We start from the raw sequence: 24,607 nt of genomic DNA, 5'->3' as shown, positions 1-24,607 counted from the left end.
TGAATGTTATGTATCGAGAGAATGATTTTCATACACAGGTTATGTGTATTAGTTTTTGTGCACGAGATATGTGTACGGTTACTAAGATTTATGAAACATGATTTCGTACACGAGAAAGGTGTACTGTATTTAAAAGATATCGTATGTACATTACAGGTGGGTATAGGATTCGGGCCCATTTGTACCATGCAGCATTTAAATCTTGTGGTCTATCAAAATGATGAATTTTATTGTTTTATGATAAACCTATGAACTCACCAACCTTTTGGTTGACACTTGAAAGCATGTTTATTCTCAGGTATGAAAGAAATCTTCCGCTGTGTATTTGCTCATTTTAAGGACATTACTTGGAGTCGATCATCGCTCTGGGATCAAATGTTGATCACTTCGTCCAGATGGATTAGGACGTGTCATTTCACTATTCGTGAGGCTCTATTGTCTGAGGCTCACAACTCACCTTTTTCTATACATCCAGGTTCGACCAAAATGTATCAGGATTTAAAGCAGCACTTTTGGTGGAGTGGTATGATGAAAGATGTTTCTAGATATGTTGGGCAGTGCCTTACTTGTCAACAAGTAAAGATCGAGCACCAACGTGCTAGTGGTTTGTTGCAGTCGCTGGACATTCCCGTGTGGAAGTGGGATGATATCTCAATGGATTTAGTTTATGGGTTACCAAAGACTAGTAAAAGGCATGATGCTATTTGGGTGGTGATTGATAGATTAACCAAGTCGGCTCATTTCTTGCCCATTCATATGGATTATTCGGTAAGTAAGCTATCCGAGCTTTTTCAGCAGGAAATTGTGATATTACACGGGGTTCCTTCGTCCATCGTATCAGATCCTGACCCTCGGTTTACATCTAGATTTTGGAAGGGGTTACACAAAGCTTGGGGTACGCGATTAAAGCTTAGTATTGCTTTTCATCTACAAACTGATGGACAGTCTGAGCATATGATACAGATCTTGGAAGACATGCTTCTAGCGTGTGCCCTAGATTGGAAGGGAAATTGGGATGAGTACTTATGTTTGGTGGAATTTTCTTATAATAATAGCTGGCAGGCTAGTATCCGTATTGCGCCTTTTAAGATGCTCTATGGTCGGAAGTGTAGAGCGCCAGTTTGTTGGAATGAAACGGGTGAAAAACTGATTGAAGGACCTGAGTTGGTTAGTGTGACTAATGAAAAGGTGGCTATAGCTATGAATCGACTGAAGGAAGCTCAATCGAGACAGAAAGTGTATGCCGATAAACACCAACGTTCGTTAGAGTTTGTTGTGGGTGATAAGGTGTTTTTAAAGGTGTCACCTTGGAAGGGTATACAGCGTTTTGGTTTGAAAGGAAAGCTCAGTCCTCGATATATTGGCCCGTTTGAGATATTGGATCGAGTTGGTGAAGTATCTTATCGGTTAGCATTATCGCCGCAGTTATCTCATGTTCATAACGTATTTCACGTATCTCAGTTGCGGGGTTACAACTATCATCCATTGCACGTGGTGCAATATCCTTTTTCTGAAATTCGAGCTGATCTTTCTTATGTTGAGGAGCCCAAAGCTATTATAGAACGCGAGGAGAGAGTAACTCGTAAAAGCACCACCCCTTTTGTAAAAGTTCAATGGAGGAATCATTCTGCTAGCGAGGCCACTTGGGAACTCGAGGAAACCATGCGGGCTGAGCACCCTCATTTGTTTGCCAATTGGTGTGTTTCGATTCTATAACTTCTTTCAATTTCGAGGACGAAATTTTTTTAAGTAGGTGGAGTTGTAATATCCTATATAACTAAACAATATAAAACACATAACTAATGTTTAAGCACTCACTACTTACAAATTATAATAAGCCAAATTAAAATTAATAAGATTAATGCATAAGTAATTAGTGGTATATAAATTAGTTAATAAATTAATTAACTAAATATGTTAACTAGTTAAGAACGAGAATCATGAAGTACACAAACTCCATTTTATGTCACATAGAAATAAACTAAAATTAAATCTTACTCACTTAGCTTGTGATAAAAATCAATACTAAATTAATAATCTTAATACTAAATGAGATGGCAAACCATCGGCCATGGAAGTTGTTTGGCCAACATTATTAAGGGATGTGATAAGTCTTTTGTTAATCTATATAACCCACTAGTATCATCCATTTTATACTTTCTTGGCTACATCAATTGAACTAAAAATATTTATATAGCCATACTCCTACTCGTTACAACCTATCACCATTTTTAAGAGGAAGAGAATAGAGACATTCAAAGAAGAGTACAATATATTTGCGGGTCTAATTTTGGTCCTAACACGAACACGATTTAGAGGTAACTACAAACCACCATTTTTATTATTGATGTATAAATTGTTTATTGGTTATCTTAATCAACTTACTGGCTTAGATTGTCTACATATCACATGAATTATTATAGAGATGAGATGTTAAGATTTTGAGTACAAAATGATTATTTTTGTGAATAATGATTTATACAAATTGTGTTCATAGAAAATAAAATTGTGCTACGTATAATGATATTGTTTAATAATAAAAAAAGATAATAATAATAATATGGTGACTTGTTAGTTTCCTCTGTTGATAAAGTAAATAAATATTGATCTTTTAGTTTTGTCAAGGATGTACGAATTCTTTTATAGTCTGCTTTTTAATATATATATATATATATATATATATATATATATATATATATATATATATATATATATATATATATATATATATATATATATATATATATATATATATACATATGAGTGCTTAGTAAGCTACAACGAATGCGCATTGGAGTTTATCCAAGGAAGATGACCATGAATTGGTGAGATTGAATTAATCATGTATGTATAATCGATCAGCAATAGGAAAAAAATATAAATGGCATGTGCCACTACCAATATTGACCCACTAAATTCCTATAAGACGTAATATACTAAAACTAGAAATTTGAATATGAAACTAATTGGATAGAAATAAACATAGAATCATATGTGGTAACACTTTTGAATAAAGGATATTACTTACTCCCTACTTAAATGTATTTTGTGCTTATACGTGTGCATTCGCTTGATTTGGCTCGGTGATTGCATTCTTTAGGTGGTTTTAGGTGGTTTTAGGATCGCTTCGGTAAATCTTTCCTCTCAAAACTTTGTTTCTTAATCGTATAATTATTATTGTATGACATGCTTGTTTAAAATGTTTGTTTATTAGTCTTTGAAATGTGTTATGTGTTCCTCATTTTGATGTACTAACGAGGTTGCAAATTATGTTTGTTAATTAAGGAATCATAATACTTTGGTGTTTGTAAATTGTGCCAAAATCGTGTCTCAAAAATCCAACCAAAACAGCCCCGAAATTGGTCCCGAAAACTGTTTCGGACAGCCCCGAAATCAGCCCCTGAAACTGTCAGAAAATAGTCCCAAGGTGTCGTGAATAGTCTAAAACTGTCACGAAATAGCCTGAAACTGTCGCGAAATTGCTGTCCGAAATATGTCACGAAATCAGTTTCAGAATCAGTCCCGAACAGCCCGAAAATAGCCCCGAAACGTTTCCAAAACACCCGGTAATGAACGTGTGTGTGTATGGTGAGTGGTACGGTGATTCGTATCGAGTGTCCCTCATTCTACGTGGCTTTACATGTCCCGTTAAGTCCCGTTTAAGTTGATAATTCGTAAAGGGCCGAATGGTTGGGTTAACACGTGATTTTAAACTAATACGACATATCATTTTATAAAATATTTCATTAAGTGTTTGGTTAAACGTTTAATACTTTGGTTCACTATATTAACCATTTTTAAAGATTAAAGTCCTTTGATCACTTTAAAAGTATTTTTAAATTCGTAATCATAAGTCGGTAAAAACAATTTCTTAAATTGTGCCTAAGAGTAACCTATTCATGGAGGTCCCATGAGCGCATTATTGTGACACCGATAATGTGGCATCGACCGTAGTGGTGTATTTTGTTATATCTACGGCGTCTCCTTTTGATTACTCGGTGGTGGTACGAGCTATTTGTATTTGTTATTATATTTTGATAGGAGGCGTATGGATCGATCCTAGGATTTTGTTTTGACGGTGTACATTCATCGTAATGTCATACGAAACGTCACCGATATGGATGATTAGCGGTGTAGCTACCCTATGATTTTATTTTGATACTTTGTACATATTTGTTTTGACTCTTAGTGCATTATTTTATGAAATTTGCATCATGACATATGGTATTGTGGATCTATACATATTCGCACTTTGTTTTGCAACTAAGTTATTTTGAAAATAAGTTCGAAATTAAATTTTTGCATGTCATACTATACTCCGTTATTCGTTATATCCGTTCACTGGGCTTTGGCTCAGTTGTATTCTTTATTTTCCTTCTTATACGACAGGTAATCAAGGGGGCGTTGGGAAAGAGGGAAGAGTGTAGAGTGGAGTGAACTTAGCACCTTGCCTTAGAGATTTCCTTCAAGATTTAGTAGCTTATTTTGGTTTAGTAGTACTTTTGAATAAGTTTGTCAACTTTGATTTGAACTATGGTTTGAATTCGAATAAGAATAACGTTCATTTATCTTTTAAGTTACCTTTATTTATAAGTATTGGAATTCGTGAGTTTAGGGTCTTTACAACGCATTTGCAATAGCTTCACTCCAAAAATGAACTGGTAACGATGAATCTGCCAGCATTGTTCTAGCTGTCTCGATCAATACTCTATTCTTTCTTTCAGTAACACCATTCATCTGAGGAGCGTATGCAGAACTGAATTGCATATTGATACCTTTTTCAATACAAAAACCTTCAAGATACTGATTCTTGAATTTTGTACCATTGTCGCATTGAATCTTTCTTACTTTTAGATTAAAACCTGTCTCTAATCGATTGATTAGCACTTTCAAGTTTTCAAAAGCATCGGACTTCTCTTTCAAAAATATTACCCAAGAAAATCTTGAATAATCATCAGTTTCCACCAGAAAATACTTACTTCCATCAGTGCTTTCAAAACGAATTGGACCAAAAAGATCCATATGTAACAATTCAAGTGGAGCAGAGATTGGATTATACTTCACCAGCTTATGAGCTTTCTTGCTCTGCTTACACTTCTTACACGGAACACATGTTCCTGGAATCTGAAAAGATCGAAGATCAACACCTTCTACAATATTGTTGTGGACAAGGTGATTCATTTTCCAAAAACGTAAATGACCCATGCGTTTGTGCCATGTAATAGAATCTTGTTCAGTCGCTTTAGAAACAAAAGCTAGATGATGTTCAGCAGTTGAAGTAGCAACATTCATATCTAGCATGTATAAATCAGCTTGTCTAGGAGCCTTCATCAAAATCATTTCTGGAGGAATCACAAACTCTAGTTTCAAAATGTAGCTGAATTCATCATCAAATGCTACCTTGAAAGATTTTTCACAGATTTGTGAAACCGACAACAAATTGTTTGCAAGCTCTTGACAATAGTTCACTTTGTCGAAACTAACTTTTTCATTCTTCAATAAACCTTGAGCTGAAATGTGACCTCCTTTATCTCCGACAAATGCGAAATAACCTCCCTTAATTCGGTGTACATCCGAATGAAGAGATAGCTATCCATTCATATGTCTCGAAGCGCTGCTATCCACTATCCAGGTGTTATTTGTAGGTACCCTGGTTCCCTGCATATCACATTAAGATAATTAATTGACAATGGGAACCCACGCCCGGACGGCAGTAGGTTGTCCATTAACACCCATAGCTTGAAATTCCATCCATTTCCCGTTTGAGTCCGGTGGAATCTCATCGTTTGAAACCATAAACTTAGACAGTTTAGAAGAAGCAACATTGCTCTTCTGGTATTTCACATTTTGTTCATTTTCAGAGCGATTCACTCATAGTCTGGTACGGGAAAAGTATTTCATACGACTAGCTTTTTGCGAAGGTGATCGTGGCTTAGGTTCAAAGGCTTTACCATGATCACTTGATTTGGCAACTCTTACCTCAGTATCCTTTTTAGGAACTTTACTCTTCACAGGGTAAATTGACCTATTGAAGTTCTTTCTCTTATAATCTCCATACACAACATTTGTCGTATGTCTTCTAGCACGAACATCATCATGAACAGGTGAACCTGCTCTATGAGCATAAGATGATCTGTGATCATCATATGTGAGGTCAATCTTCTTTCTTGGTGATCTATACCTTCTAGGACAGTTAGCAGCATTGTGTCCAAACACACCACAACTAAAACATTGTCGAAATTCTCTATGTCCTCTAGATTGATATTGATTATTAGAGTTAGAAGAAGATGGGTCTTGTGTTTTTACAAACACAGGAGAATCATTTATTCTATTTCTAGGAACAGGTTTAGGTGTAACAGGTGGAACCACTCTATTAGCAAACTTTGGATTTTTCATAATTCGAATTGGTTCATCCGGTGTTATCACCCTTCTTTTCTCAGAGTTATCTCCTAGACCATTTTTCTTATCTTCCTCATGATCTAAAGAACCTTCAGTAGAACTATCAGAAGTTGCATTCTCAGTTGAGCTACACTTCTTGTTCTTTTCAACGTAGTCCTCATAACTAGGTAGAATACAGTCTTCTGGTCGTCCATCAACTATATTTGCGTTAACAATTTCGTTTTAAAACGGTGGAGCTGCGGTCTTATATCCAATACCCTTTCCCTTGGTGTCATTTAATTCCACCATTAATGCATTCCATTGTGACGCACTTGCCCAATATTTCATTTTAATTGACATAGCTTCTAAATCTGCTTTAACACATTCATTTTCTATCTTCAATTCATTTATTGTGTCAACACATTTAACTAAAGCTTGATTTATATCAAAGTTATAACATTTAAGATCGTGAATTTGTTTTTTATAAACTTTGATTTGTTCTCTCAACTCGTTTTCAACTTTAGTGGTCACAAGGTTTGTTTGATATTTATCCCACATTTCCTCATAAGACTTTGTTAAATTATCTATTGTTGTTTTAAATTCAGCACATTTAACACAATCAATGGGTGTATCAAAAGTATGATCAGAAGATATATGTTGAGCACTGTTTGATGAAGAAGTCTCAGCCATAAATGTAAAGTAATTTGTCTTCTTCCCATCATCGTACTCATCTTCCTATTCTGACGAGTCTATAAGAAACTCTGATGTATTAGCATCTTTACTCAAATGAATATGTTCAAGTCTATCCCAGATATCCTTAGCTCTTGTCAAACCAGAAACCTTTTCAAGATCACTTCCTGATAAACACATCTTTAGTAAGTCTACTGCTTGTTTGTTCAATGCTTCAAAATCAGTTTGATCTACTCCAGTACGATCAGCTTCATCTTCAACCTCTGAGACTGACTTCTTGTCTGAATCATCAACTTCTGAACTTACACTCTCAAGATCTGAACCTTCACCCATAACAACTAACATCTCCAACTCAACGACACCCATTCTACCCCATTCGTCTAGTTCTTTATTAGCATCAACCAATGTTTCTTCACTTCGATCAGCTTCTAGACTGTCTTCAAACACTGAGGTATCACCATATCTATTCTTCCAACTGTTGAAGTAGTAGTCCTCTGACGATGTTGGTGAAACACTTACAGATTCAGGTGTACAAGGAACTGAATCACGTGCCTTCTTGAATTTATCTTTAACTGCTTTTTGAACTTTCTCTTTTCGAACAGTTCGTGACAATTCTTCAGCTCTTTCAGCACGAGTAGTCAGCTTCTCAATTATGCTTTGATCAGTGATACAGTCTTCTTGAGACGACCCGTCCTAATCTATAAGGATGAATACAATAACATATGGATACAATACGAGGTATTTGACCTCTATATGATACATTTTACAAACCTTGCATTCGTTTTTAAAGACAAACTTTCATTTCATCGAAAGTTGACAGGCATGCCTACCATTTCATAATATCCATCCTATAAATGACCTAATCTGTCATTTACTTAATAATAATCTCTATTGAACTCAAAAACTTGAATGAAATGTCTTTTGAAATATGCCATGAATGACTCCAAGTAATATCTTTAAAATGAGTAAATGCACAGCGGAAGATTTCTTTAATACCTGAGAATAAACATGCTTAAAAGTGTTAACCAAAAGGTTGGTGAGTTCATTAGTTTATCATAATCGATTATTTCCATTATTTTAATAGACCACAAGATTTTCATTTCCATTTCTCATAAATATACATCCCATACATAGAGATAAAAATCATTCATATGGTGAATACCTGGTAACCGACATTAACAAGATGCATATAGAATATCCCCATCATTCCGGGACTCCCTTCGGATATGATAAAATCGAAGTACTAAAGCAGTTCAAATTCTCTGACTGGGGCTTGTTAGTGCCCATAAATCTATCTTTAGGATTCGCGTCAATTAGGGGGTCTGTTCCCTAATTCTTAGGCTACCAAGCAAAAAAGGCATATTCGATTTCGATCATTCAACCATAGAATGTAGTTTCAATTACTTGTGTCTATTTCGTCAAACATTTATAAAAGCGCATTTATTCTCAGTCCCAAAAGTATATATTACAAAAGCATTTAAAAAGGAAGCAAATGTAACTCACAATACTGTATTTCGTGGTAAAAATACATATGACGTCATTGAACAAGTGCAAGGTTGGCCTCGGATTCATGAACCTATATTAATTATATATATTTATATGTTGGTCAATATCTGTATAACAATTTAGGTCAAACCATTGTGTATCACAATCCTAATGCTCAAGATTATCATGCACAAGTTTACAAAAGTTTTCTAATTCCAAAAATGCCTTTCAAGGTATATACCTATTTAGTATATAATTTAAATATGGTCGTTTTATATATTTAAATATATGTATCAGATTTTATTAGAATAAATCATACAAGTAAAAATTTATATTAAAATATAATAAAATATACTTTTATATATTTTAGGTAAATAAATCTATAAAGTTCATTTAATATCATAAAAATATAGTGATATGTATTATTAAATATAATTATATTATATGTGGTAAAATATCTTTGTATCACATATTCATTTGATAAATAATAATAATAAATAAAAGTTATTTTATTTTGTAATAATAATAATTATTTTTCTTCTAATAATAATAACAATATTTATTTTTACTAATGATGATATCAATTATGATAAAAATGATAATTCTAATCGTGATAATCTTAATAATAACGATACTTTTTAATATTAATTATAATAATAATATTTTATAAGAGTAATAACTCTATTCAAAATGATAATTTTTAATAATAATAAAACTAAAATGATAATAATAATGATGTTTTATAATAATAACAATGATATTTCTATTAAAAATGATAATTTTAGTAAAAAATGATAGTTTTAATATAAATGATACTTTTAATAGTAATAATAATGATGAAAACAATATTTTTTATCTAAATTAATATCTTTACAATATTTCAATTTCATCATGATACTCATACTCATTATTTCTTAATCGATTTATTTAATAGCTTTTAAATCCTCTGTTATATCGCATTCATAAATATGATAATATTAATAGTTATAGTAGTTAGATAATACTAATATTAGTTTTAATGATAATAATACTAATAATAATAATTATATTAATACAAATGATAATACTAATAATTGTTATAATGATATTAATAATAATAACATGAATATTAATAATAACTTTAGTGATAATAGTGATAGTTTTTAGTATTAACACTTTCTAATGTACGATAATGATAATAATAATAATAATAATAATAATAATAATAATAATAATAATAATAATAATAATAATAATAATAATAATAATAATAATAATAATAATAATAATACTAATAATTAGATAATAATTATAACGATGATAATAACGATGATAGTAATAATAATCATTTTAACAATAAATATACTAAAAGTAATAATAGTTCAGTTGACTATATCTTTTAATCCGTTCATCGAAATCACGCGAGTTCTAAATGAAAAGTTATTAATTTTTTCCAGCTTTCCAACGACATTCAAATCCTATACTTTATCTCAGTAGCATATGTATCAAACTTATAATTCATCAAAACTATCTAACGACTAAATTAAACATACATGCATGCATAATCATATCTACTCGAGCACTAGTCAGAGATACACTAATAATACATAAAAGTTAAGTTATGAGTGCTCACGTCAGGAAAGTACGTAGATGCAACGGAGACAATAAACACTAGGTTAACCTCACGAGCTATACCCCTGATCCATACCCATAACCACCATAGTTATAACCCATAATTTCCTTAGTTCTGTCCCACTCGAAAAACTCATTTGAAATAACTAGTTCATAACCTCGTCGTAGTATTTTATGTATAATACTAATAATATCGCCCTTAATAATACTAATAATAATAATAAGATTAATATTAATAATCTTAATATTAATAATAATAATAATAATAATAATAATAATAATAATAATAATAATATTAATAATTATAAATATAAATATAGAGAGATCGAGAGAGGTGAAGTGAAAAATGAATCAGAAAATGGGAACGATCGATCTTTAAACACATTTGCCCACTGATGTGCGTAGAGGTATATACGACATAGTTATATTTTTACTACAACATACTATTAAATACGATACAATTTTACACAAGTTATTTATTTATTTATAGAGTGGATATACCTAAACCTTGCTACAACACTTATAGGCAGTGTACCTAATCATACAGTAGTATAGTTTTTAGTAAGTCCGGTTCGTTCCACAGGGAGCTAGCCAAGTTTAACGCTATATTTTTAAAACTATATTTGTATAAATATAAATATAAATATAAGTAGTATTATTATTATAAAAGGGGATTTTTACCGTTTAATGACCGATTTGTCGATTTTAAAACTTAAGTCGCAGTTAAAACCTAATGTAAATTATTAAATATATAAAAGACTTAATTTAAAGCGTAAAGTAAATGACAAATAATTAAAGTGCGATAAATAAAAGTGCGATAATAAATAAAATTGCGATAATTAAAAAGTACAATAATTAAAATAATAATAAATTAAAGTGCGATAATTAAAAGTGCAATTAAATATGAAATAAAGGAATTATACTTATTTAAACTTCCGTAATCATGATGTTTGACGTGTTGATTTTAGTTTATTACCATGGATTATTTGTCCTTTGTCCTGGATTATTCAATATGTCCATCTGGTTTTTGTCCATAACAGTCCGTCAGTCATAAATATAAAGTACGAGTGTCCTCGTCAAATTATCCTTATATCCGAAGTCAAATATTCCAACTAATTGGGGACTTAAACTATAATTACACCAATTTTCCTTGTAATAATTCACCCTTATTTTAATAAGTCCATTGACTATTAATCCATTTCCGTGTCCGATTAAATGAACGATTATTTGTACTTATAAATATCCCGCCCATCGTGTCCGATCGAGTGTATATGGTTATTTATAATTACATCCAATTGCAAATCTTTATATTAAATTAACGAACTATCATTTAATTAAACAAATATAAAGCCCATTAATAGCCCATAGTCTAATTTCCACAAGTGTCGTTCTTTTGTCCAAACCCCAATTATGGTACAAAGCCCAATTACCCCGTCTTAATATTTTAGCCCAACATCATGATTACTCGGCTTAAATAAGCATAATAATAACTTAGCTACGAGACATTAATTTAAAAAGGTTGAACATAACTTACAATTATTAATAATAGCGTAGCGTTACACGGACAGAATTTCGACTTACACCCTTACAACATTTGCTAACATACCCTTATTATTAAAATTAAAATTAAAATTATAATATATATAAATGTATATCGTGTGAGGGAGAGGAAAGAAAAAGATGTGTTTACATTCGACTGAAACTGCGCCTTTTATAGCAATGTGGCCTCACTTTTTGCTCCATACGATCGCATGGAGATTGGTCTTGCTGGCCATGCGATCGCATGGGCTGGGATTCCAGCTCACATTCGATTGTTTGCTTCTTGCCGACGATTTTATTAAATAATATAATATATAAATAGTTTTAAGAATTAATTATATATTATATTATATTCATGTGCATAGTTGGCTTGTAATTTTTAGTCCGTTGCGTCGAGCGTTGAGAGTTGACTCTGGTCCCGGTTCCGGATTTTCGAATGTCCTTGCGTACAATTTAATATCTTGTATTTTGCATTTTGCAGCTTTTACTCTTGTAACTTTTATACGTTTCTCATCAATAATTTGAACCACTTTGATTGTATTTTGTACTTTTGAGCTTTTTGATCATTTGCGTCTTCAATTAGTCGAATCTGTCTTTTGTCTTCACCTTTTATTATTTAAATGAATATCACTTATAAATAGAACAATTGCAACTAAAAGCTTGTCTTTCTTGAAGGATAATGCTATGAAATATATGTTTGTTTTTAGCATTATCAAATATTCCCACACTTGAGCGTTGCTTGTCCTCAAGCAATATAGTCTTGAAATAAAAATACTAGAATCACTTCTTTATTCTTCACACTTTGTATATCAGTGATTTCTGTATGGCGGTATGAACAATGGTAGTAACGATGTGGTTTACAGTCTCACATGACTATGAAAATTTAGATCCTTAAGGAAATTGGACCTTTATGAAAACATTTGATCTTTTGAAAATTCAATCTAGTTTTTACCCTAGATAAGTTTTCTGATTTAACCCTTCACCGGTGTTTGAAAATTGTTTTTGTGGGTTTGGTGGGTTTCATATTTGAAAATTTTAGCTCAAAACTTGCAGTTTTGTGTCATCTACTTGCTAACCTTGTATTGAGAAAGCAACACGTCCAGTTTACTTGCTCCGTATATTACCTTTCAGTAAACTACTGTTCGGTTGTAAAGGAAAGCGTTGAACAAGCAACTATTGAGGCAATGTCCCGTGACATGCTTTTAATTATGGTCTATAACGTGTCAGATGCAATTACTATCCTTTGTAGGAGCAATAGTAAAGATCATCCTATAGTTTTTCGGTCGGGCACAAGGTCTTGTCTTTGAACATGCTATGCAACCACCGTTCATACGGTTGACACCCAATTTGGTTCAGGTGACCTAATGAATTCCAGGTGAATTCTTAGGATTTTACGTTCAATGGTAATGAACGCATTGAAAATCGGTTTTCAGAAAACAAATCGGTTTGTAATTTTGATCAAAATATTTTCTCGTTCAAGCTCGAGTTTAGATATCATCGAATTCCATGAGTTTGAATTCTCAATCTTTAAAAGTTAATCTCAAGGATTGAGTAATATCAGTCTTAAAAGCTGATTTTTGATCTTTTAAGGAGATTATCCTTTCTGGGGATCTGATTCATTAGTCTTATCAAGCTAATTTGCACGGCGTCCTCCCTATTTTACGAGACAGATCTTCTCATGGTTAGGATAAGTCTGACCACTTGGCGACCCTGTTTGATGCTGAGGTCCGTGGATTTTCAGCTGATTTTCGAGAAAACTTTTCAAGGCTTTTCGTAGACTCTACAACTGGTCTGGACGACAACTTCCTGACCTAAATCAAGAAGCGCGTGTCTTTTTTGGAAGACTTTTCTTCCTTTTAATGATGGAATTAATTCATCGTATAGATCCATCTTTTCTTTCAAATATATTATAAGAAATTGGGTAAAACTTATAAAATTGTCCAAAACAAAAGTATCTTCAGTTATTTGTACAAAAATATGTGATATATGTTTTAAATAACTTGGTAAATTTTTCCCACACTTGGCTTTTATTTTCCTTTCTTTGCCTTTTTATTGTCCTCTATTCCATTTTAAATGAATTCTAACATTTTGGGTTGTTTTTCAATTTATGTCCTTTCTGAGGTAACAATAATTTCGGTGTTAACACATAGTTTTATCGTTCATAAATATGTATAAACATGATTTTGAATTCATTTATTTGAAAATGTTGAAAACATTTTACTAGAATTGGGTAGTCAGTATATAAGACTAGGGCTGTTCTTTATTATCAGAGAGCACTAGATTCTAATACAACTACTGCGTTACTAGTATTTTTAATGGTAACCAAGTGTATAAGTCAAAAATTTTTAAAAATCCGAAATAATTTAACCCCTTCCCACACTTAAGATCTTGCAATGCCCTCATTTGCAAGAAATCAGTAACAATTTAAATTATTGAGAGTGATTAGCGTAGAAAAATGATTAAATTTTACCAAAGTTTCCAAACATATTGGCATTTGTTTACTGAATGATAAATGGTGCACATCATTTGTTCATTCCGTCTTATTGTTACATCACATTTGTTTTTCGTTTTGTCGTCAAAATTAGTAGCTTTTGTTGAACTTAATGCCAGTCTTTGAAAATTGCGCTGTTTTACCCTGTTGTGTACAATTGACAATATACATACATACAAATAATAACATGCATGGTAATTTGAAATGGGACTTAACATCCCACTTTCAAATCAAATATGAAATATTAGTAGAACATAATAAAAATATTAAACATTACATTAAAAGTATCACAATATAATATGTTTAAACATAAATAAATAAAAATAATAAAAAGTTAAATACAAATTACCAATGGGAACTATATCAATCTGGATAGGGGTTCCAGTTCATCTCGTCAGGCGAGTTCCATGGTTGGTTATAGGTGTACTGATAGGCCTGGTTAGGATCGTAGAGAGTAAATGGTGGTCGCATATCGGGCTGGTGTGGAGGATAGTAAGCAGGTCGTGTCGGTACGTAGTAATCCTGAGGTGATAGCTGGCTCATGATCTGATGCTGATGATAGTGCCATCTATCATACTGTCGTTGCCTAGAATGCTTGTACTCATTCTGGGCTTGCCACTGCTTGTACCGACTATGTCTATCCTGGTTTGTCATTTCTACCTCATCTATACGCTGGTAGACGTCAGTCATAGCCTCCCTAATGGCATCCCTAATGTCATCTGATTCCTCCATTTCCTCATCTGAACCTCTCTCTACCTGTGGATGATTACCATCATATGGTATTGCCTGATTGTGTCTGCTCTTTAACACCTTAGCACCCTGATAGACCTTCAATCCTAAAGTATCATCCTATTCCCTACATACCATAAGTGGACCCCCTTGATCCCTATCTACACCTAAATACTCTCCAATGAGAGTAACAAAAATACCTCCTCCTATTATTCCCCCGTCCTGTATTCCTGCCACTACTTTGGACAGATAAAAACCAACACAGTAGGGGATATTAACAAAGCTTCTAGTGTTTCGAATACACTTAAGGTAAAATAAGTCGTGTAAGGTCATCTTTTCCTTGTTTTTACCTCTTTGTGTAATCGAATTAGCTAAAAATCTATGTATAATACGTAGCTCTGCTTTGTTAATATCTAAGTAGGAGTGTCTTCCTCCTAGCGAAAAAACATTATAATCTGACATACGCCTCCAGACGGCGTTTGCGTCAAAATTCCTATCTACCCGCTCCCCATGATAAATCAAATTTGTACAATCGGGTAGTAGTAATTCACCAGGAGTGTAAATCTGTAAAGCCCTGGCCATGTCCAGCATGGACATCCTGTACATCCTACGGCCAAGTATAAATCTAAGAAAACTTCTATCATCTAATCTATCTACATCCGCATTAAGTGAAATAGTACTCATAAGCTCAACGCACCACTCTTTATATACAGGCCTACGAATGGTGAATAAACGTTCCCAATCGGGAAAAGAAGAGCGTCCATACCTTTGGATCAGATGCAGTCTAACTGAGTTAACTAGTTGGACCCTTTCCAAAGGCTCCCAATCAATTACCCTTGGTACTTCGACATTTTTCGTTACTAGTTTGAATTTGTTACATTGATATGTCGGGAATCTCTCCAACTTCGATCAAATCTCAAATTGGGATGCAACTGTTCTTCATGAATCGTCGGGTGTGCTATTATCAGATGAATCGGAAATATTACGTAGCCATTAACATATTCTTGCTGTGGATCATAATATGGTACGTGTTGATCAGGTTGTTGTTGTTGTTCCTGTTGTTTCTGGAGCAGGTTGCCTAGATGATGATGATGCACCATCAGTATCGGTATTTTTCTGCAAAACACATTAAACACAAAATTTGTGCATCCAAATATGCATTAGTGTTAGCAAAATAACAACTTGAAACAATTACAATAACATGTTCAATCAAAATTAAGCTTATACACATTTTCACAATTTATACAATTCTACACTTTTTCAAATAAGCATATATGAAAATGTTTACAAAGTTCATAAGCATTCATCTCAAATAACATATTAAAACAACCATTACTAGCAATTAAACAAGTTTCAAATGGCATTTACATCAATTTAATCAAGTTCATGAATTTTAGACCTAAAAAGTCCACTTTAATTCTCAAAAATCATGTTTAGGGTCAGAGTTTGGATCATTTAGCTACCTAAACATGTTACACTACTTAATTTAGCAATAATTCATGACAAAAATCGGCTATAACCTGTTTATATCAAAAAGTCCCAAATTGCTCAAGAACACAAACTCTAGATTCCTAAAAATTTTGAAGTTTTTGGCTTCAAATCATGTTAAATAGCATCAATCTAGGTTATACATGCATAATATACTAACAATTTAACTCTAATTACACTAGAAATTAACAAAATCAAATTAGGTAAAATATTGATAATTATCACAAAAACTAAGAAATTTAAGAGTTTAGGGGTGTAATTTTTACCTTCTTGCTAAAAAATCCGAACCTAGGCATGATTAGAGCGGATTGTAGGACGAAATATGATGAATTTTGGTGAAAATTTGCGAAATTTTGAGGTGTTTTTGAGTTATATTCGCGTATGTGTGTGTGTTTGTGGAAGAGAAGCAGCAGCGACTGCTCTTTTTTGTACCTGGCCAGTTTTTTAGCTCCATGCGATCGCATGGTTCTGAAGGCTAACCTCCATGCGATCGCATGGAGTATATTTTCTGTTTTTTTTTATAAAAACCTTATACTTTTAAAACATAAATCAATAAATTTTAAAATTTTTGTTTCTTTTTAGGAGTGAGGGCGTTTCGGATCGTTGTCCTAGTCCGTCTCTCAACAAAGTTTTAAAATTTGTTACTTTTTAAGCGTCGTTTTAAAAGCAAAGATTTTTGGATTTTTTAAATGTTTTTGGCATACTTTAATTCAATAAGATTAAAAATAATGATAATAAAATTTCTCGTCCCTCCCTTAGGTAAAGCAATTTCGGTTCAACGACCTAGTTTTCAACTCACGACGAATTTTAAAAATCATATTTTTAACTTAGTGAAATAAATTAAATTTTTTTGTTTTTAAATTCACACCAAACTTAAATTTAAAATGCATAAAATTAAAAATTCATATTATTAAAATTAAAAATTCACACCAAATTTATATTATATTTTTATTTTTATACATACAAACTTATAATAAAAATATTAATTTTTTCAAATATTTACAAACTTAGATATATTGATTTAAAAAGATTTACAATATTAATTTAATATTTATATATTAATTTTAAAAACATGGTAAAAAAATAAAATTAAAAATCTTTTTGGTCTTTTATCCCACTTTAATCAATCAAATATTATCAAAAATATACGCCCCTCTTTTCGGTAAAGTAATTTCGGTTCAACGACCTAGTTTTACTCCTGACAAATTTTTGAAATATTTTGGGTTGATTGATTAAAGATATTTATACTTTAAGAATAAACGGTAAATTTTGCAGTGATGTAATAAATTTTTGTATGATATCAATAATTTCGGTTACGCATACCTAATTTTATTGAATACCAATTTAATACTTTATAGCGAACAATTTAGCGTTTATTATCAAAAGGTTAAAAACAATAAAAATGAAAATAAAAATAAAAACTGTACATACTTACCTGTGAGAAAGAATTCTCAGAGACCTGCTTTAGTCGACTCTTAAGAGAGTCGTGTTATTTGGTTCTCCATAGCTACATAAGTGTAACCTCGATTCTTTAATATCTTTTCTTCTAAACATATGAACGGTCCTTCTCTGCATAGAGTAACAAATTCGGTATTTGAATATGTTTGATTATTTGAACATTTACCTTCATGTGACCATTTTCCGCATTTATAACATCTTTCAAGGTGTCGTGCTCTTCTTTTTGTTGCGGATTTTGATTTTTCTTTACCAAAATGTATCTTATGATGATCTTTTCTGAGTTTTTTTCTTACTCCGTCCATTTTGCCTCTTATGAATGATACCAATTCACTCGGAAGGGTGTCATTATTACGTTTAGTAATCATAGCGTGTAGCATTAGACCATGGTTCAGATCAAAGGAATTCATCATCTCGTAAAACCTAAAAAAATAAAAATTCAGAATGGGGGGAGAAGACTAGTTCTTTAGGGTCTTCTAGGGAAAGACCATTCGGATTCTATTCTCGAGAACTACACGAAAACAGAATATCTAACTCTAACAGAAATACATATTACCCTAAAAAGATTCAAAACTTCCCACACTTAGTTAGTTGTGGTGTCGAAATTGTGATTAACTTCATCTTCAACTTCCATTAGATTATCTATGTAATGTTTAACTCTGTGACCATTAACCTTAAATTCAATCTCATTTGAATTTATTAATTCTACTGTTCCGTACGGGAAAACTCTTTTGACTATGAATGGTCCAGACCATCTTGATTTCAACTTTCCAGGAAATAGCTTGAATCGTGAATTGAAAAGAAGAACTCTGTCTCCTTCTTTAAATTCTTTTAAACTTCTGATTCTTTTATCATGCCATTTCTTCCTTCTTTCCTTATAGATTAACGAATTTTCATATGCTTCATGTCTTAATTCTTCTAATTCGTTTAGCTGACTTAACCGTAGACGTCCGGCTTCATGTAAATCAAGATTACATGTCTTCAAAGCCCAAAGTGCTTTGTGTTCAAATTCTACTGGAAGGTGACATGCTTATCCATAAACGAGTTTAAAAGGTGTGGTTCCAATTGGAGTTTTGTAGGCTGTTCTAAAAGCCCAGAGTGCATCCTCCAATTTCATGGACCATTCCTTCGGATTTGATCCTACGGTTTTTTCTAGAATACGTTTTAATGCTCGGTTGGTATTTTTAACTTGTCCACTTGTTTGTGGATGATTAGCGGTTGAGATTTTATAAGTTACTCCATATCTTTTAAGAACTTTCTCAAGTTGATTATTACAAAAATGAGTACCCCGATCACTTATTAAAGCTTTCGGTGTTCCGAACCTTGCAAAAAGACGTTTTAAGAAGTTGACTACAACTCGTGCATCGTTAGTTGGGAGAGCTTGTGCTTCCGCCCATTTAGATACATAATCAATGGCAACGATAATGTAGAGATTATTATGAGATTTTGGAAATGGACTCATAAATTCAATACCCCATATGTCAAATACTTCACATACTTAAATGAAATTTTGTGGCATTTCATCACGTTGACTTATTTTTTCGACCCTTTGACATGCATCACGGGATTTGCAAAGAAGGTGTACGTCTTTAAAAATTGTAGGCCAATAGAATCCAGCATCGTAAACTTTTCTTGCTGTGAGTTGAGGCCCATAATGCCCTCCTGTTGGTCCTGTGTGACAATGATTTAAGATTTGACTGGCTTCATCTCCGAATACGCATCGGCGTATTATTCCATCGGGATAACTTTTAAACAAATGTGGATCTTCCCAGAAATAGTGTTTTATATCACTAAAGAATTTCTTTCGTTTTTGGTACGACAACCCTTTTTTGAGGAATCCACATACTAAGTAGTTTGCATAGTCTGCAAACCATGGTATTTCATTATAATCTATCTTCAATAGATATTCATCAGGAAAGTTATCTTGTATGGCCGATTCATTTAGAACTTCTAATTCAGGATTTTCAAGACGAGAAAGATGATCAGCGGCGAGATTTTCTGCTCCCCTTTTGTCTCGGATTTCAATATCGAACTCTTGTAAGAGTAAGATCCAACGGATTAATCGTGGTTTGGCATCTTGTTTTGAAAATAGGTATCTAAGAGCAGAATGGTCGGTATAGACCACCTTTTTAGCTAGAACGAGATATGAACGAAATTTGTCAAAAGCAAAGACAATAGCAAGGAGTTCTTTTTTAGTAGTTGTGTAATTCGTTTGTGCTCCTTGTAACGTCTTACTAGCGTAATAAATAGGTTGAAATCGTTTTTCAATCCTTTGTCCTAAAACGGCTCCCATTGCAAAATCACTTGCATCGCACATAAGTTCAAACGGCAGATTCCAATTTGAAGTTATCATGATCGGCGCATTAGTGAGTTTTTCTTTAAGAATATTAAAAGATTTGATGCATTAATCTGAAAAGATGAATGGAGCATCCTTTTCTAGGAGTTTATTCATAGGAGTGGCAATTTTAGAAAAATCTTTTATGAAACGTCGGTAAAAACCGGCATGCCCTAGAAAACTCCTAACTCCTCTAACATTGGTGGGATGTGGAAGTTTAGCAATTACATCTACTTTAGCTCTATCCACTTCAATTCCTTCCTTTGAGATTTTATGACCAAGAACGATGCCTTCTTTAATCATGAAATGGCATTTCTCCCAATTAAGAACTACATTTGATTGTTCGCATCTAATAAGCATTCGTTCAAGATTAACTAGACATGATTCAAAAGTATCACCAAAGACTGAAAAGTCATCCATGAAAACTTCCATGCATTCTTCTATCATGTCGTGAAAAATCACCATCATGCACCTTTGAAAGGTTGCAGGGGCATTACAAAGTCCAAATGGCATGCGTTTGTAAGCAAAAGTACCATAAGGGCACGTGAACGTGGTTTTCTCTTGGTCCTCGGGTGCTATTGGAATTTGAAAATATCCGGAAAAATCATCAAGAAAACAATAGTAACTATTTTCGGCTAATCTTTCCAACATTTGATCAATGAAAGGTAAGGGAAAGTGATCTTTTCTGGTGGCGTCATTTAATTTTCTATAATTAATACAAACACGCCATCCTGTTACAGTCCTAGTAGGAATAAGCTCATTTTTTTCATTTGTGATGACAGTCATGCCACCCTTCTTAGGTACGCATTGAACTGGGCTTACCCATGGACTATCAGAGATTGGATAAATTAATCCTGCATCTAGCAGTTTAATAATTTCTTTATTAACAACATCTTGTATATTAGGATTTAGTCTTCGTTGGCGTTGCACATACGTTTTATGACCTTCTTCCATAAGGATTTTATGTGTGCAATATGAAGGACTTATTCCTTTAATATCATGAATTTTCCATGCAATACCTGGTTTATAAGCTTTTAACACATAAATGAGTTGAGATTTTTCAATTTCAGTAACAGAAGACTATATTATTACAGGTAATTCAGATTCACCATGTAAATAAGCGTATTCAAAATGGTTTGGAAATGGCTTTAACTTAAATGTCGGTGGTTCTTCTATCGATGATTTGTATCGATATTTGTCTTCTTCTTTTAGCATTTGAATTTCTTCTGTTGTTGGTTCATATCCATTAGCCATAAGTGTAGCTAACATTTTAGTTTCATCAATTGGTTCAGTTACTTCTCCTAAAGAACATTATGCTGTTCCTTGTAATTCTGGAAATTCTTCTAACAATTCTGCATGTGAATCTATAGTTTGAATATAATAACATGTATCATCTGCAGATTGCGGTTATTGCATGGCTCTATCAACAGAAAAGGTAACACTCTCATCCTCTATACTTACGGTCAGTTTCTTACCGAACACGTCTATTATTGCTTTAGCCGTGTTTAAGAATGGTCTTCCTAATGTGAGAGGAACTCGAGAATCTTCTTCCATGTCCAGAATAACAAAATCTACTGGAAATACTAAAATACCAACTTTAACTAGCATGTTTTCCATTATCCCTCTAGGATATTTTACTGATCGATCGGCTAGTTGTATGCTTATTCGTGTTGGTTTCAATTCTCCAAGGTCTAGTTTAGCGTATAGTGAATACGACATTAGATTTATACTAGCATCTAAGTCTGCCAATGCTTCTATTGAACTAAGACTACCCAGAAAGCATGTAATTGTGAAACTTCCTGGATCTGATAATTTTTCTGGTATCTTATTCAACAGCACTACAGAACAATTAGCATTCATAGTAACAGCCGAGAGTTCTTCTATTTTCTTTTTATTTGTGATTAGATCTTTCAAGAATTTAGCATATCTAGGCATTCCTGAAATTACATCAATGAAAGGAAGGTTGACATTTATTTGTTTAAACATATCCAAGAATTTGGATTGCTCGGCTTCAAGTCTCTCTTTTCTCATTTTACTCGGGTAAGGAAGTGGTGGTTGGTATGGTTTAACATAAGGTTTAGTCTTAACTTTTTTATCTTCATTAACCTTTTCAACTACCGGTTCTGTTTCCTTATCTTGCTCAGGTTGTGGTTCTTGTGGAGTAGGAATAGAGTCATCAGAAATTACAGGCATTTTAGGTGGTTTAATTGTAATTCCACTTCTTGTGGTAATGGCTTTAGCTATTTCATTCCGGGGGTTAGCATTTGTATCACTAGGTAGATTTCCCGGTTTTCTTTCACCTATAAATCTTGCTAGGTTGCTTGCTTCTTGTTCCAGATTTTGGATAGAAGCTTGTTGATTTCTAAATGCTTGAGCATTTTGTTTATTCATTTGTTTCTGAGATGTGAAAAACTGCGTTTGATATTCAACTAGCTTCGACATCATGTCTTCTAAATTTGGCTTTTTATCTTCGGTTTGTGGTGGTTTGTTTTGAAAAATAGGTCTTTACTGATTGTAAGTGTTATTAGATACTTGTTGATTGCTAGGATCTTGTTGGTTGTTGTATGGAACATTTCGATTATAATTCTGATTTTGATTGTAGATTGGTCTTGGCGATTGATAATTATTTCCTGGCCTTTGGTTCACATATGAAACATTCTCTCTTTGTTCCATTGTTTGTTCAATACTGAGACAATCTTTTGTCAAATGTGGTCCTCCACACTACTCGCAACTAATTCTTATTGAGTGAATATCTTTAGTCATCTTTTCCATTCGTGTCTCGACAGCATCTATCTTTGCGGAAATGGAATCGAAGTCATTGCTAGAATCGGCTCTAGCCGCTTTAGATGATCTAACGATATCTTTTTCTTGGTGCCGCTCATGTGAGTGGGAAGCAGTGTTATCAATAATTTTGTAAGCTTCAGTTGCGGTTTTCTTCATAATGGAACCACCAGCTGCTATATCTATGTCTTTTCTTGTAGTGATGTCGCATCCTTGGTAGAATATTTGTACTATTTGATAATCCTTGGTAGAATATTTGTACTATTTGATAAGTGTCTAAACCATGTTGCGGACATCCTCTCAATAACTTTCCAAATCTTGTCCACACTTCGTATAGAGTTTCGTTTGGCTTTTGTGTGAACGTAACAATTTCTCCTTGAAGTCTCACGGCTTTAGATGCCGAAAAGAATTGTTTAAGAAATTTTTCAACTAAAACGTCCCATGTATCAATCGCCCCTTCAGGTAACGATTCTAACCAATCTTTGGCTTCTCCCTTTAAAGTCCAGGGAAATAACATGAGATAGATCTGTTCATCCTCAACTTCTCTTATTTTAAATAGAGTACAGATCCTATTAAAGGTTCGAAGATGTTCATTTGGATCTTCCTTCGGCGCACCACTAAATTGGCATTGATTAGTTACCATATGTAGGATTTGTCCTTTAATTTCATAATCTGGCGCATTAATGTCTGGTTGAGTAATTGCGTGACCTTGGCCAGTGCGTTTAGCTCTCATTCGGTCTTCCATACTTAGAGGTTCCAGATTTTCCATTATTGAATTTGTTGAATCTGAATCACTAGAGGATTCCGATTTAATGGTTTGTTCCTCGACAATCTCTGTTTGAATGATTGGTGGTTCCGGAGGAAAGATTGATGGATCAGGATCTCTGAATTGTCCCTGAATATCCTCCGGATTCTCAATTGTGAGGTCGGGTTCAAAAAATGGATTATCGGAAATTTGAATTGGAGTACTTGGTCGACTTGATGACGATTCTAAAGAAAAATCAACGACGACAATATTGGCTAGATGTCTTGATCGAGTTACAGGTGGTGAACGTATAAAAGGTGGTGAACGTTTTGCTCGGTGCATTCACTGAATATCCTATTAGTTATAAAAGATAAAAATTATATAAATTATCAAATTTAATAGACTTTTCTGATTTTGCCTACGTTTCGAATAGCCAGTAGATGCAGCAGGTAACCAGGACCCTTTAAATCGGAAGCCCACAACTCGCCACTAACAAATCCAACTATTACTACGAACCAGAAAATTTTGGATGTCTATCAATTTAACCACTTAAAATAATTTTTCGTTGAAATTTAAAGAAATTTTAGAGAAGAAATAGAAAATTCTATGTCCTAAAAACTAGAGCGTTGAGAAATAAGAAAGAAAAAGAGCGCGTCGAAAAAATGTCGAAAAATAAAAGGTCGAAAAATAATAAAAAGAACGTAGCGCGTCGAAACTTAAAATTAAAAACTAAAAATTAAAAGTTGCGTCTAAAGGTATTAAAGCTTAAAAGGAATACTATATCTAAAACGGCAATTATTTAAAAAGTACTAAAATCTTAAAATGGCGTCGCGAAATTATAAAGCACCTAAATCTTAGTCTAAAGAAAAAGCACTTAAGG

Source organism: Rutidosis leptorrhynchoides, chromosome 4 (assembly GCF_046630445.1).
Source record: "Rutidosis leptorrhynchoides isolate AG116_Rl617_1_P2 chromosome 4, CSIRO_AGI_Rlap_v1, whole genome shotgun sequence".
NCBI lineage: Eukaryota > Viridiplantae > Streptophyta > Magnoliopsida > Asterales > Asteraceae > Rutidosis > Rutidosis leptorrhynchoides.
This window is presented reverse-complemented; position numbering follows the sequence as displayed.